Raw genomic sequence first — 14151 nt, forward strand, 5'->3', positions numbered from 1 at the left:
ATAATTCATTGGCAGATATATTATTAATAAAGCCATTATATATTATCAATGTCGCAAACACTTGTTGATTAAAATATGCATTTCTTCATATAAATTATTAAAATATGCATTACTTACATGTGTATATTTAATACATGCTTACTTTGTTCTTGGGTTCAGTATTATCAAAGTATTTGTGGGATTTTCTTAATTTATTTAAAATTTATTGTATCCTAAGCCTATCGTGATAAGTGCGGGTCAATAATAAATTCATAGGCCTTATCATTGATTCAAGGCATTGATCCCGGACGGTCATTGGATCGTTGCACTTGCAATTAGTCTTTGGCAACCCTACCCGGCTCCGCTCTATTCGCCATCAATCAAGGGGTATTTTTGTCAATGCATATTAGATAAGGGACAATGGATAAAGCAACAACATTTTCTTCGACCATAGTGCCCCTGTTACATTGTACCTTTTACCCTTAGGCATTGGGATTTTGCAAAATCTCGACAAACAACTGAAACAGAAATCCCTTTAAGTTAAATCTCTTCTTACTTTTATTCGAGGCTGTGATCGGATAAAGTTGTTTCTTTGGAAATTGGAATTGGGTTTGCCAAACGGGTTTCTAGTCGATAAGGGCAACCTTTTGCCCTTAATATTAATAAAAATAATAATTAAAATAAGATAGCTTTTTAGAAAAATATCAATTAAGGGCAAGCAATACTGTTGCTCATCTTCCTCAGCTAACAAAGAAAGAGTTTCTTGTGCCAAACTGAAAATCTCAGGATCTGGATTCGAAGAGACTAGGCAAAGTGAAGCCAGGAGCTAAATCGATGAACTATGAGGAGTGCGGTTTTTGTTTTCCATTGAAATTCCTGATTTTCCGGCGTTGGAACACCAGTTCAGAGAGGAGGTCGATGTCCAGATCCTTTTTAAGTTATTTTCCAGAAAACAGGAGTGGTTTGAGCCTCTTTCAATTGTGTTTTTGAACCTTCACGGAGGTCGATGTCCAGATTCTGATATTTTTCATGATTAATCGTACGGACTTTTCTTTCGCACACAAAACTCTTTTTGATAATGCAAGATGTGGAAGCTCCTCGCTCAAGAACTGCCTTGACGTACTCGCATGGCGAGCTGGATGAATATGTAAAACAACGCTCAGAGGGACCGGGGTGGAAGACCTGGTGAGGTTGCTCCGATGCTTAAGTCAGCATTCTCTGGGTTTGTGAGCTAAGTATAGATGATAGAGAGCTTGAATGTGAGTAATCGTGCATACCTTTTTGTGTCTTTGGGGTTGGTGCCTTTATATAGGCTTTGTTTGGTATGGGTTTCACGCACCACATCCGAGATTTCTGGGAGGTTGCCTAATCGGTCCGAGATCCCTGGAGGTAACCGCCGCACACGTTGGCCATCCTCCGGAACACTCAGTACGTGGACCAACTTCCGAGAAACTTGGGAGTGTTGGCATATGCATACCAAATTTGTCAGCGAGCACAACTCGCAGGTCGCCTCCTGGACCTCAGTCAAGTCGGCAAGCCCTCGAGGGAGGTCGCTCCTCGCGTCGACGTCACATTGACCATTGACGAAGTGCTACAGGTCGTCCCTAGATGAGGTCTTTTGTCAGCTTGACACCATAGCCCTTAGGTTCAGGGAGTGACTTATAGTCCTCTCTCCTTATCCTTGGTCTTGCCCATGCCGAAAAAGCGACTAGGTCTCATGTGGTGCCGAGGTCTTTTATCATCTTGGCACTTTAGCCCTTAAGTTCTGGGAGCGACTCACGGTCCACTCTCCTTATCCTTATTTAACCGACGTGCGGCCTGACCTTTCCGCCTAAGCGAGTGGTCATTCTGTAGTAACTTCTCATATGGCTACTTCTATGTCATCCCATGGGATTATCTTCCTGGATGAGTGCTTGCAAGACCACAACGTACATGTTCTACCCCCCCTTGCGAGGGCATAATGTTGTTGTCGGTGTGAGTCAGAAGTTCGGGGCCACGGTTGCGCTACATCAGCCTCGTAATTACGCCGGTCATCCACTCCTATGAGAAGCCATAGGGAGCTTGACCTCCGAGGACAACTCTACTAACTGTAGGTCACCGACTCGCTCGAAAGCCTTGAGGGGCTCGACCCACAAGGGCGTTTGCATAGTTCATAGGCCGCTAACTCCCGCGGGAGCCACAAAGGGTTCAATCTATAGGGGAGACCTCACGAAGATGACTGGTGAGGCTTATCCATGCTAAAATAAAGTCAGTAGAGCTGCTTAGTCTGTTGGCTATCAACTTCCTGCAGGAACCATGACTGGCTCAACCTGGGGGGACATCCTTACTCCGAGGTGCCTGTCGCCAGACTACTGGTTGTTAAGGTCATTCTATTGTTGCCTATTCTGCATCGACATGCATACGTCAATGGCTCTACCATGGGGAGAGGGGCGTTCACATGCGACATGCATACATCGAGCTACTCCCATACTCACATCTAGAAATTCATGCTTCATCTCATGGAATTTCCGTGCTTCAATCCCGGTGGGAACTACTGATGGATCTATCACGGTGAGAGGGGCGTTCACATGCAGTAGCGGGGTATTTATCTGGGGCATTGGGGATGTTGAGTTTGCCCTGAACTTGTTTGATTGTCACAGGGGAGTTCTCTAGTTTCATCATAGATGTTTTTGCCCCCCAGTAATCGGTATTCATGATGGGTATTGATGTTGCTCAAAAGTTCCTTTGAATTCATAAAAATGGAAATTAGAAAGTGAGAACTTTAATTTTTAAAAGGTGAGATCTTTAGTTTTCTGGAAGATGAGGACTTAACTGTTTAGAAGGTGAGAACTTAGTTTCTTGTAGTGTTTCCCATAGACGGCGGCAATTGATGATGCACGATCTGGAAGCTCCTAGATGGAGAACTGCCTAGACGTACTCGCATGGCGAGCTGGATCAATCTGCATGCTCAGAGGGATCAAGGTGGAAGTCTCGGTGAGGTCGCTTCGATGCTTAAGTCAGAATTCTGTGTGTTTGCGAGCTAAGTATGGATGCTAGAGAGCTTGAATGTGAGTAATCGCGTGTACCTTTTTGTGTCATTGGGGTTGGTGCCTTTATATAGGCTTTGTTTGGCGTGGGCTTCACGCACCGCATCCGAGATTTCCGGGAGGTTGCCTAACTGGTCCGAGATCCCCGGAGGTAACCGCCATGCACGTTGGCCATCCTCTGGAACACTCGGTACGTGGGCCAACTTCCGAGAAACTTGGGAGTGTCAGGATATGTATACCAAATTTGTCAACAAGCACAACTTGCAGGTCGCCTCCTGGACCTCAGTCAGGTCGGCAAGCCCTCGAGGGAAGTCGCTCCTTGCGTCGAGGTCACATCGGCCAATAACAAAGTGCTGCAGGTCGGTCCTAGATGAGGTGCTCCTATCCGGCCTAAGTTATGGTTCAAGTCGCTAGGTTGGCGGTAAAAATAGGTCGCCGGGTCGAGGTGAAGACGAACTACGATCTAGGACTCCAAATCATCGCCTAAGTGGCATCTATGTGTCATTCAGCTGTTTCGAGATGCCATGTATCACAATGTCATTGGAGGGACAAATCTGCCCTCATCACTTTTTTTATTAGCGGAAGAAGACGAACAAAAGTAATGTATAGTGCCTTTAATTGATATTTTTCTCAAAAAATTATCTTATTTTAATTATTATATAAAAATTATTATTTTTATTGATATTAAGGACAAAAAGTTGCCCCATAGGTTTCCGAAATCAGTATTTCGGCATTTTGGGTTTTTCTACCGGATTTCATTCTGCAACAGATATTGGTTTATTTCAATTCGGCTGAATGTTATGTGGTGGAATATATGGATGGAATTCCATTCAATTGAATTCCACCTCGAATTCCGCAGTGAGTAAAACGTACTCGAACGCAACATATGCGGAGGCCATCCCAAGACACTATGTATTGTACGCCCTCTTCAAGACTTGTGTTTTATTCAGAGCATCACTCGGAAGAAATCAGAATACATGTTTCGGATGGTCTACGAATTTCGACGAGGGAACGGCCTGCCATCACTACAAGTCTATAAGGGAGTTATTTTCTACATTGTTTTCTCAACATAACTTAGTTCTAGGCCGAATTGATAGACAAAATCCAATCCCTATTCCTGATTTCCTTCAAGAACGAAACGTCGAAATCCCGGTAAGATGCGCAAAAGTGAACGTTTGGTTTTCCTTTTTGGGTAGTGGGAATTTAGGAAAGCGGAAGATGAAAGGGCTCTGTCACAGGCTCACAGTCACAGACTCACAGCCAATCCAACCAGAGATTTGGAAATCCAAGAGTCACCCTCAAGTTCCCTAAGCCTAACTTTTCGTTTGTTTTATTTGGCATTATTGTGGCTTATCCGTCACAATTAGAAAGTCCCATATTTAATATCTGGATAAATCTCTTAAATTATTCATATTTTTATGTAATTGACAAACTGTATCTTTACTGTTTACATATTATCTTAATTAATCCTTAAGTTTTTCGACAATTGATAATCAGTAAATATTAACAGAGAAAAATGAAATATCAAATTTATCCTTCACAATTTACCAAAATTTCAAAATAAAACTCAACAGATGAAAAAACCCTAATTTCCAAAATTTTTTCAAATATAAATAAGGGTTTTAGAGAAAATGATACACAACCCTTCCTTAAATCAATTCTCTCTCCTCTCTATCACCTCCATCGCACACAGTATGATGTCAAGGAAGCTATCATCACCACCGCTGCAACCACTACCACCACCGGCGTAGATTTTCTTGCTGACAGAAATAGCTAAGGAGATGGTAGAGCCTCCGTGGATCGTTACTATTGCAGAATCTCTCTCTGATTACTATTCAACCCGGAGCATCCGGAGCCGCAAGTAGCTATCCGTACGGATCTTCACATAGGGACTCTACTATTACTGGAAGGATGTTCACTGTAGTCCAATCAAACATTGGGCTCCACTACATCCCTTGGATGATAAAACCCATATGGGGTCTTCTCATCGATGTCTTCCCGGTCAGAGGTTACCGACGCCGGACGTACTTCAATCCACCTCCCGTGACGGAAAACAAAAATATCAGCCAAATTTTCCAACCTAAAAAACCAATAGAGAATCAACTTACATCCATCACCTCCAACAGTTGGCAGAGGACCCAAAAACAAAATATATACATCTGGACTCAGTACAGATCAGAAGATGAAGCAGAGTCCCCCCTTACTCCCTTAGAATCAATTCAGTCTTCCAAGAAACTACTTAAACCACAAATCAGGAAAACCCAATTGAAGCAATCCTTGCTCGTCATACTCACATAGCCCATACCCATCATCTCCCTCCAGTTCAAAGGGATTCAACAACTTATACGATAAATCCGATGGACTACCACACTGCAATTGATCAAAGCCACCTAATTGATCGTACTCATTCTTCAGTCCTATCCCACGAGTATTTGGACCCAGCATCCCCTATAGCTCCTCCATATCAAACAGTTATTCCAATGAAAAGTGATGAGGGTGGATTGTGCCCTCCTATGATATTGTGAGACATGGCACTTCAGAACAATTAGATGATACCCGGCACCATTTTGGCAACAATTTGCCTTAGCCAATTTGATGGTGTCCCACCTGGTGGCCCAGGCGCGACATGCGGCCTGGCCTAGACACGAACTGGCCCTGTTATGAGTTGGCAGCCTAGCACAGGCACCGACCTGGCGGCCTGGCCCAAGCGCGACCTGGCAGCCTGGCACAGGCACCGACTTGGCGGTCTGGCCCAAGCGTGACTTGGCAGCCTGGTGCAGGCACCACCTGGTCAATCCAACACCTCACAAGCAGATCAACACCTCACAAGCACTTCAGCACCTGGTCAGCTCGGCACCTCACAAGCAATTCAACATCTGGTTAGCCCAGTATCTCTTCACCTGGTCGGCCCAGCACCTCACAGGTAGCTCACCACCTGGTTAGCTCGGCACTATAGTCAGCTCGCCACCTAGCCTGCATAGCTTGAATCAGCTCGGCAACCAAAGTTCTCCACTTCGGCCTGAGTCATCGGCCACTTGGAACCGGATTAAATGATGAGGTACTTAGCCAAAAAATCGATACATCAATAAAAATCAATTCATCAAAAAGTTTTGCACATCATCAAAATGATTGCATCCACTCTCAGTGAATTGAGTTAAGTGACCAGAATCTATTGGTCCTTTTGAACTAATCAGGATTCATTGGTTCCACAGGCTGCTCTTCTTTCGGCGCTTGCTTAACTATATTCATTGGTGCTGGCGCAGCTGCTTCCATTGCAGTACAAGGCTGACCGTAAGTCCCCGACTCACACTACTCTGGCTTAGGTTCTACCTTTGGGAGACTCACCTTCAATTACTCAGCTAAGCAAACTTCAGAATAGATGGATGAAGTGGTAGCTGAGTATGAAGATTCCATCAGTGCAGAGCTTTCAAGAAAGTTGAGACGTACACAACGACCATACATTGCTTTGGCAGCCTCATCGTAAGCAAGAGCAGCTTCAAGAGCGGTGGAGAAGGTTCCCAACCAAAGTCGGCCTCCTCTGTTCGTTCTCGAATCTCGGCGACCCGCTACCATGTTCGCCACCTGGTGCCTCTGTAGTCAGGCAAAGCCGGCTCCATGGGAATCACTTGTTTTCCGCTTCTACAGTCATTCTCCCCAACCAACATCACCGTTAAGAGGAGAGCTCCATTTGGAAGTTGTAGTGGTCGCCGTTACCTGTAGCTAGACATGTTCATGGGTCGGGCCGGGCTTTTGCTCTTTATTAACATAAAATTTTCAGGCCCTAGCCCGAGCCCGATCCGACCAACGGGCCTAAAACTTGGGCTCGAGCCCGGCCCTCATAAAAAGCCCGAAGCTCGGGCCCGAGCCCGAAGCCCGACTTGGGAGTCTGAGCGTCGGTGCCCTCTGAGGTATGAGAGAATGGTGCTGTTGAGTTCACCGATTCCTGGGAGACTGAGAGTGAGAATAGAAACCCAGAAAGTGAGAAAATAGAAGATGAAAACAATGCCGACTAGAGAGAGAGAGAGAAAAAGAGAGCTCACCGCGAGAGAGGCGATCTAGATCTGGTGGTGCTAGCCGCCGGTGCCTGAGTTCGCAGAATGAAAATGGTGTGCCTAGGTTTTGGTGGCGCCGGTTGGAAAGAGAACTGAGAATGAGAAGAAGGAAGATGAAAACGGTGCCAGCTAGAGAGAGAGAGAGAGAGAGAGAGAGAGATCACCGCCAAAGAGATAGATGACTAGTTCTAGTGGAGTCAGCCGTTGGTGACTGAGTTCGCAAGTGCAGTTGGGTTCACCGGTTCTGAGAGTTGAGAGGGAGAAATGAGAGCCGCCGCTTCTGAGAGTGAGAGTGAGAAAGGAGAATGAAAAGAAAAATTTTAAATATTTAGGGTTAGGGTTAGGTAGTTTAGGAAAAGTCGGGCTGGGCTTTTTTAACAAGTCTCGAGCCTGACCCGTAAAATAGTTGGGCTCGGGCTTTTAGGCCCGAGGTCAAACCCGCGGGCTAAAACACATGCCCAAGCCCGTCCAGGGGCCGGGCCGGCCCATGAACAGGTCTACCTGTAACGATGATACCAAAATCACTGCTACCACTGCAATTTTCAACAGCAGCGGTGAATAATAGGGGTATTTTAAGAATTTTAAAATAATTAATACGCACGTGATCTCATATATAAACGAAGTATGACGAAAAGTTAACGGTAAGAAAAGTTTTAAACAATTATCAAAAAAATTAAATATAACTTAAGATAACATGTAAACAATAGTTGAATCGTGTATGGAACACAGGACCACTCCCTAATTTAATTTATCCTTAACATTTTCGGGCGCAAATATCTAAACCTAACATTGTGGGTGGAAGGGTTGAATCGTGTATGGAACACAGGACCACCCCCTAATTTAATTTACTTGAGGTTTGAGATTTTGGGTTTCATAACTTACCTCGGGTATCAAATAAAATAAGGTTCCATCTTGGGAGTAAAACCAAAAAGGGAGATTGGTGACATGTATTTGAACCAATCTGACTCCTACGTTTTTTTTTCCAGAATTTTTAAGAAGCTCAAAGAGATTTCTGTTGGGAACAAAACAATTGAATCATTACCTGTCGTCTGCATACCATAACTGCTCGGGTAAAATAAAACAGAATCCACAGGCAGCAGAGTCCTGACCCATGGCCTTCTCAGAAAGGAGAAATTTGAAGGAGACAGAAAAGAAATCTCCCAACATAAAGAAATTCAGTGCCAGCGTTTCTTTTCGTTGCTTTATTTGTTTCAGAAAAATAAATTTATCAAAGATTAAGGGACTGTTTGGTTTGCAAGAATAGAGGTTTGGAACTGGCATTAGAATGAGCTATTCTGATTTTAACTGTTTGGTTGGACGAAATTGGAATCCCATTTCCACTGATTTTAACTGTTTGGTTGGACGAAATTGGAATCCCATTTCCATTCCTGCTGGAATGACATTCCTCAATTTAAGGGAATGGCTATACCCTGCCTTTCCCTTGGGAATGAAATCCCATTTTTACTGATTTTAATTCTCATTCTAATTCTTGTCTGAATCAAATAGACCACGGGAATGGATTATTCAGATTCCAATTCGGGAGGATTTTAATTTCGATTCTAATGCTGATTCTATCTATAAACCAAACGGACCCTAAGGTATTGATTGAATGTTCCTGACGAGAAGACAGTCAGTCCATGTGCTGCAGAACCTGCATCAATTCTAATGCTCATTGGAACCCACACCAATCAGCACATTGTGATTAGCGATTTGATGCAGGATTTCGCCACTAGATGAGACACTTCTTAAACAAAAGAGAAAAACAACCCTCTTTTTTTTATTAAATCTATTAGTGAATGATTGGTCTCAGCTCATCAGTCATCACCTTCCGAGAGAGACGAACCAGAAAGTAGAAAGTAGATTGAATTCCACAGTTTGGCTCCTCTCCATTTCATTTTCTTCTTTTCAAAACTTACATTGCCTAGTCCTCAAGGTCGAAAGCCAAGAAGAGGCCCAAGACAGCCAGATTTCTTGGGTTCCCAACCAAATCCTCATAGGGACGCATTGGAATCCATGACAACTTCTGAATCATTCTCTGCGGAACCCTTTGTACACATGAAACTTTTTCTATTGCCTTCATTGTCATAGCTATTAAATATTTATCTGATCAATCTTCTCTAATGAATCCCTGTCATCCTCTCTCATAAGTCATTAATGGGAAGATTTTCCATTAGGACATTTCCCACTTCCCAGAACTTTGAAAGACTCACCAATTCTATAAACAATTACTTCTTCACTGTGAACAATTCTGTAATTTATAGTGATTTTTGTTAGCCGCATGCATCGACGCGTATCTAAGTCCACCAAATTAAATGCGTGTGATTAGTTTCAGGAAACTTTGTTGTATTGCTCTCCACTCAGTTCTACATTGAGAAGGAAAAGTTAAAAACAAAATCAAATAAATAAAAATATATTCCATTCTACTTTTTCGAGAGATTCCTGGAACACGCTCAGATCTAGAAACAAAGGTGAGGGAATACGACTATATGAGATTAGATTTAGATTCCTCCCTTCTTTATTTTTCTCCCTTTCTGCCATTAAAGTAATAGTGTTTTGACCGAGCTGTTTGCTTGCAGAGGCAAGATTTTGAATATGGGTTAAGCTTTTATCTCTTATTCAGTTTTAAATAATTTTATGATTCTCAACTACTATTACCAACCCCATTTTTTGTTTTGTTTTGCTAATCAATTTAGTGTTGCTGTTGTTGAAAAAAATAACCCTTGTTCACTTAGAAAGAACTCCATTCATACATTCTTTAATGTCGATTGATTGCATTTTGTAGAAGAACCATCAAAATCAGCAATGGTTTTGATTATGAAATTCATTGCAAATGAAACTTGAGCAAATGGGTGGGTCCAATAAAAATGGGTTGGTGGTAGAGATATTCATCCCAATTTCCAAGCACCTTCTATGTATCAGACAAATTGGATGCCTACATAAGATTGGTCTGCCTCATACTTTAATAAACTATAGGTGCCGTTTGGCAAAGTCTTTTTATAAAGACCTTCCAGTAGCGCAGATGTCTAAAAGATATATTGAGTTTTTGCTAAAGCCCAGAAGACGGTGCAAAAAGACTTGTCAAACGCAGCTTAGCCCATGGACATGGGCCCAATTCATTCAAGTTTTCCGATCCGGCCAGAATGGACCAGACAAATACACCAACAATGACCAAACCCAATTCGCTGCCATTGCCAACTTTAGTCCATCACCCGTCAATAATTAAAGAGAAGATTCCATTGCTGCCTACCCCAAAGGAACCTCTCCTCAGATACTGATTCGTTTTTCATAAAGGACTGTTTGGTTGGCGTTTCTCAAGGAATGAGTGAATGGCTGTACTCTCAGGCATCCACTCACTATGTTCTCCTCTTTTAACTCTTTGACAGAAGTGGCAGACACTTCCACGTTCCTGCACATGCTTCCTCTGCATCCAATGCCGAAACTCAAAAGCCTGTACACAGACTAATGAGGAGAAAAAGAAGTTAAGTCTAGATTAATTATCACCTAGAAAGTAGAAACCATTGATTTCCTTTTATCAGACTGCCTAGATAGGAGGGGACGGAGGGAGTGGCAGACAAATTTGTATAGGGCGAGATGGACAAGCTAAGAACAATGGCCTTTTCTTGTTAAAAGAGTGAGACCCACCAAACGATGTTGTCTTCGGGTATGGGCCCCGAATTACTTAAAAGATAAGATGTAGGCCCATTTCGTCAGATAAAGATTCATTTCGCTGTTCATACTCTAAATAGTAGTTAGTCACTGATTTTGATGTCACAGGAACATCCGGATCCAGCCAGTGCATAAATGTGATATGTGCCTGCTGGAAGCAGCTTGGACGTTCCAAAACCAGTGAATATAACCTGGCATGGTTCCGTCCTCGACCGACCATCACAAGGTGGCCAGTTGGGCTTGGTCACCTGGTTTGTGGCCTAAAACAAGGCCATTCAATTTCAAGGTCCATAGTATCTAATATGTGGGCCATATATTCATGTCTTTGTTGGACTTTAGTTACTTTTTAAGCCATATTATTTCTTTTGGTAAATTAGAAAGAGTCCATTTTGCTTATACTAGGAATCGGAATCAAAATCCAAATGATCTATTCTCGTATTCTTATAGTCTGTTTGGTTCAGATAGGAATTGAAATAAGTTGGAATAGGATGTTATTCCCAAGGGAGGGGGAGGGGATGGCCATTCCCTCACATGGGGGAATGTCATCCCACCCAATCAAATGGTTGGACTCGGAATGGGCCCCAAGTTTTTTGCAGGTAATTCGTTCTCAGGTAAATACATTTTTTTTGTATTCTTTTAAGCAGGAAATTTATTGGGCAAGTTACAATTTTTACTTGTATATTCTAATTCTTATAAGGGGTAAATTTGTCTAATATTTTGACATCAAAGGTTGATTAACTTTCCCATTAACCAATTTTTCCTAACTTATGAAAAAGCAAATGCACCCTTATTTTGGTGCACGTAGAGTGAATGATTTATCAATTATAATCACTGTTTTCAAAATCGGATCAGACCGAACGGTCGGGCCGGAAAAACCGGGAACCAGTCCTGACTGGTTTCGTTTTCCTCCAAAACCGCTTTTTTCCCCAAAACCGTTGATTTTGGTCAGTAAACTGTTGAGCCGGCCAGTTAACTGCTCAAACGGTTTTGATCGTTTTCCATTTTTTTTTTTGTCAGAATGGGTTGGACATTCGGGTCGAACAATTGGACCATTCGAACCGGTAACCGAACCCCTGACCGATTCGATCACTGGTTCGTTTTTAAAAACCATAGTTATAATTAAGGTTTTATTTTGCCTCTAAGGTGTCAATATGGTAAAATATCTGAGACAATTTTAAGGGATAGAAGGGGATATATATTAATAATACACTACAACGACGAGGATTTGTAAAGATAATTAAGGCTGTCCCAAAAATAAATAAATAAGGCTGCAACTTAGGTTAAAATTTGAATGGGCCGGAGGAAAACCACGTAGATCAGGCACATACATTGATAACATTAATTCTACATCTCAATTGATTATAGTGAAAAATCCTGATTAATACCCTATACTTTGGGTTTAGTGTTATTTGGTCCCTGAATTTTAAAATATAATAATTTAGTATTCAAACTTTTAAAATGCACCAATCCAGTACCTGCCATTAACCAATCCGTTAATCAGCCATTAAGTGGTATTTGAAAAGACACAGATGCCCTTTGAGTGTCATCTAATTCTCTTTATCAACCATCTAAATGTTGACAAAAAATGAATAGTATCAAATCCTTTATCAACCATCCAGATGTGACCCCGATTTTATTGAATAGAAGATGCAAAGATTTAGGACTGCTTATTTTTTATTAATGTTTGGATAATTGATAAAGAGAATTAGATGACACTTGAAAGGCATTTGTGTCTTTTCAAATACCACTTAACGGCTGATTAATGGGTTGGTTAACGACTGATTGGTAGGTAATTGACACACTTTGAAAATTGGAGTACTGAATTGTCATGTTTTAAAATTTGGAGACTAAAATGATTCTAAACCCTTGAGAATTTTCCCTAAAATAAAAATGAATAAAAGCAGAGATACTTTTAGTTCGACTGGGGGCAGATCCCATTTTTTTATGAACAAGCATATCCCTAGTAAAAAGACCCAAAAAAATATCCTCACGGGTAACTATAAAAGTCAAAACACATGAGTGTTTATGTCTTTTAAAGCACTTCCTTTATTAAAAACAAGTCCTCTGTTATTCAAAGTGGGATTTGCCCAAATCACTTCCTTTTGTTTAAAGTAATACATTTTAATGCATTCAACATCTAATAATATATTATATACATGAAGGTTGATATATACTTGCACTTTTTTAAAATATTATTAGATAACTCATTATATAATACTTTTGTTATGTTTTAAATAAATTTAAGAAAAATAAGAAAACATAAATTGTAACCACATGTTAATTGGATAAAACTAATTTTGTCCTCGTGCATGTAGACATAGAAAATTTGTTCTTTTCTCATTTTTTTTCCTCCAAAAACACATGGAAATCAAGCTCTGTCAATCTGTCATCGTTAAGGGAATGAGGGAAAACGATTTTATACATGGACGTGGTGTTTTGGAATTTTCTCGTCTTCTGGTTTTTAGTTTTCTTTCCCCTCTACTTGAAAAAAAAAGTACAAAAAAATTATAAATCAGGTTGCGTGATTTGAAGAATTTCAACTACATCGAAATCAGATAAGGGTTCAGGTCCATTAAAAATTTAATTTTCCAATCAAACCCGATTCAAGTTGCATCCCTTACCTGTGTTGCTAGAGATCACCTTTGACAAGAATCCTTGATGCCAAGGCTTACAAAATTGGTTCTAGTACTATTAATATGGTTGAGGCTTGGGCTGCCTCCCACAACGTGATGCTTAATTTCACCAACAAAAGATCTCATCATCGAAGGTGATTTACTAGTAATTGACAGCTTAAACAACTGTGCGATCCTCTGTGGAGATCGAAGACTATCATAGAGGATTGCAGGTCTCTAAGAACAGAGATGGAAGGGTAAATGAACGCAATAAAGCTGCAGACTACCGGCCAATTTTGCACACATCAATGATATTTCTGGTTGTTTTTTCGGAGTACACTGCAGAATTCTGAAATTACAATCCCCATATGCTATTAATAGCCCTCCTTTCTATAAACCGCATCCTGCTGGTGGATTTGACATCGATCCACGGTCAGGATTCATCCCACCTGTACGATGGGAATATGAATTCTAAGGTGGACTGAACAGTCATTGTCTCTTTCTTTTTTCCCTAAGGCCATGTTTGATTTGAAGGAAAATGTAACAGGAAAACCTATACAAGGCTTGTACAAGTTTTCTTACCTTTCTCTTCCTTTTCCTACTTTTTCTTTCAAACCAAACACAGCCTAAATCTCTAGATTTTATTTGTTGTTGTGATTTGAGTGGTGGTTCTACACCCTGTCTCGTGTAATTCTTGAAATTAAAAAAAATGGTGAATACATCGTATAAGAACATTATCATAATATTGACATCTGTCCCTTCGAATATACTGTGTAAGCACATTACCTGCTAGCCCACTTTAAAAGCATTTATCAA

The sequence above is a fragment of the Nelumbo lutea genome, chromosome 4 (assembly GCF_056320005.1).
Source record: "Nelumbo lutea isolate HS-2025 chromosome 4, American lotus-T2T, whole genome shotgun sequence".
In the NCBI taxonomy this organism is placed as follows: Eukaryota; Viridiplantae; Streptophyta; class Magnoliopsida; order Proteales; family Nelumbonaceae; genus Nelumbo; species Nelumbo lutea.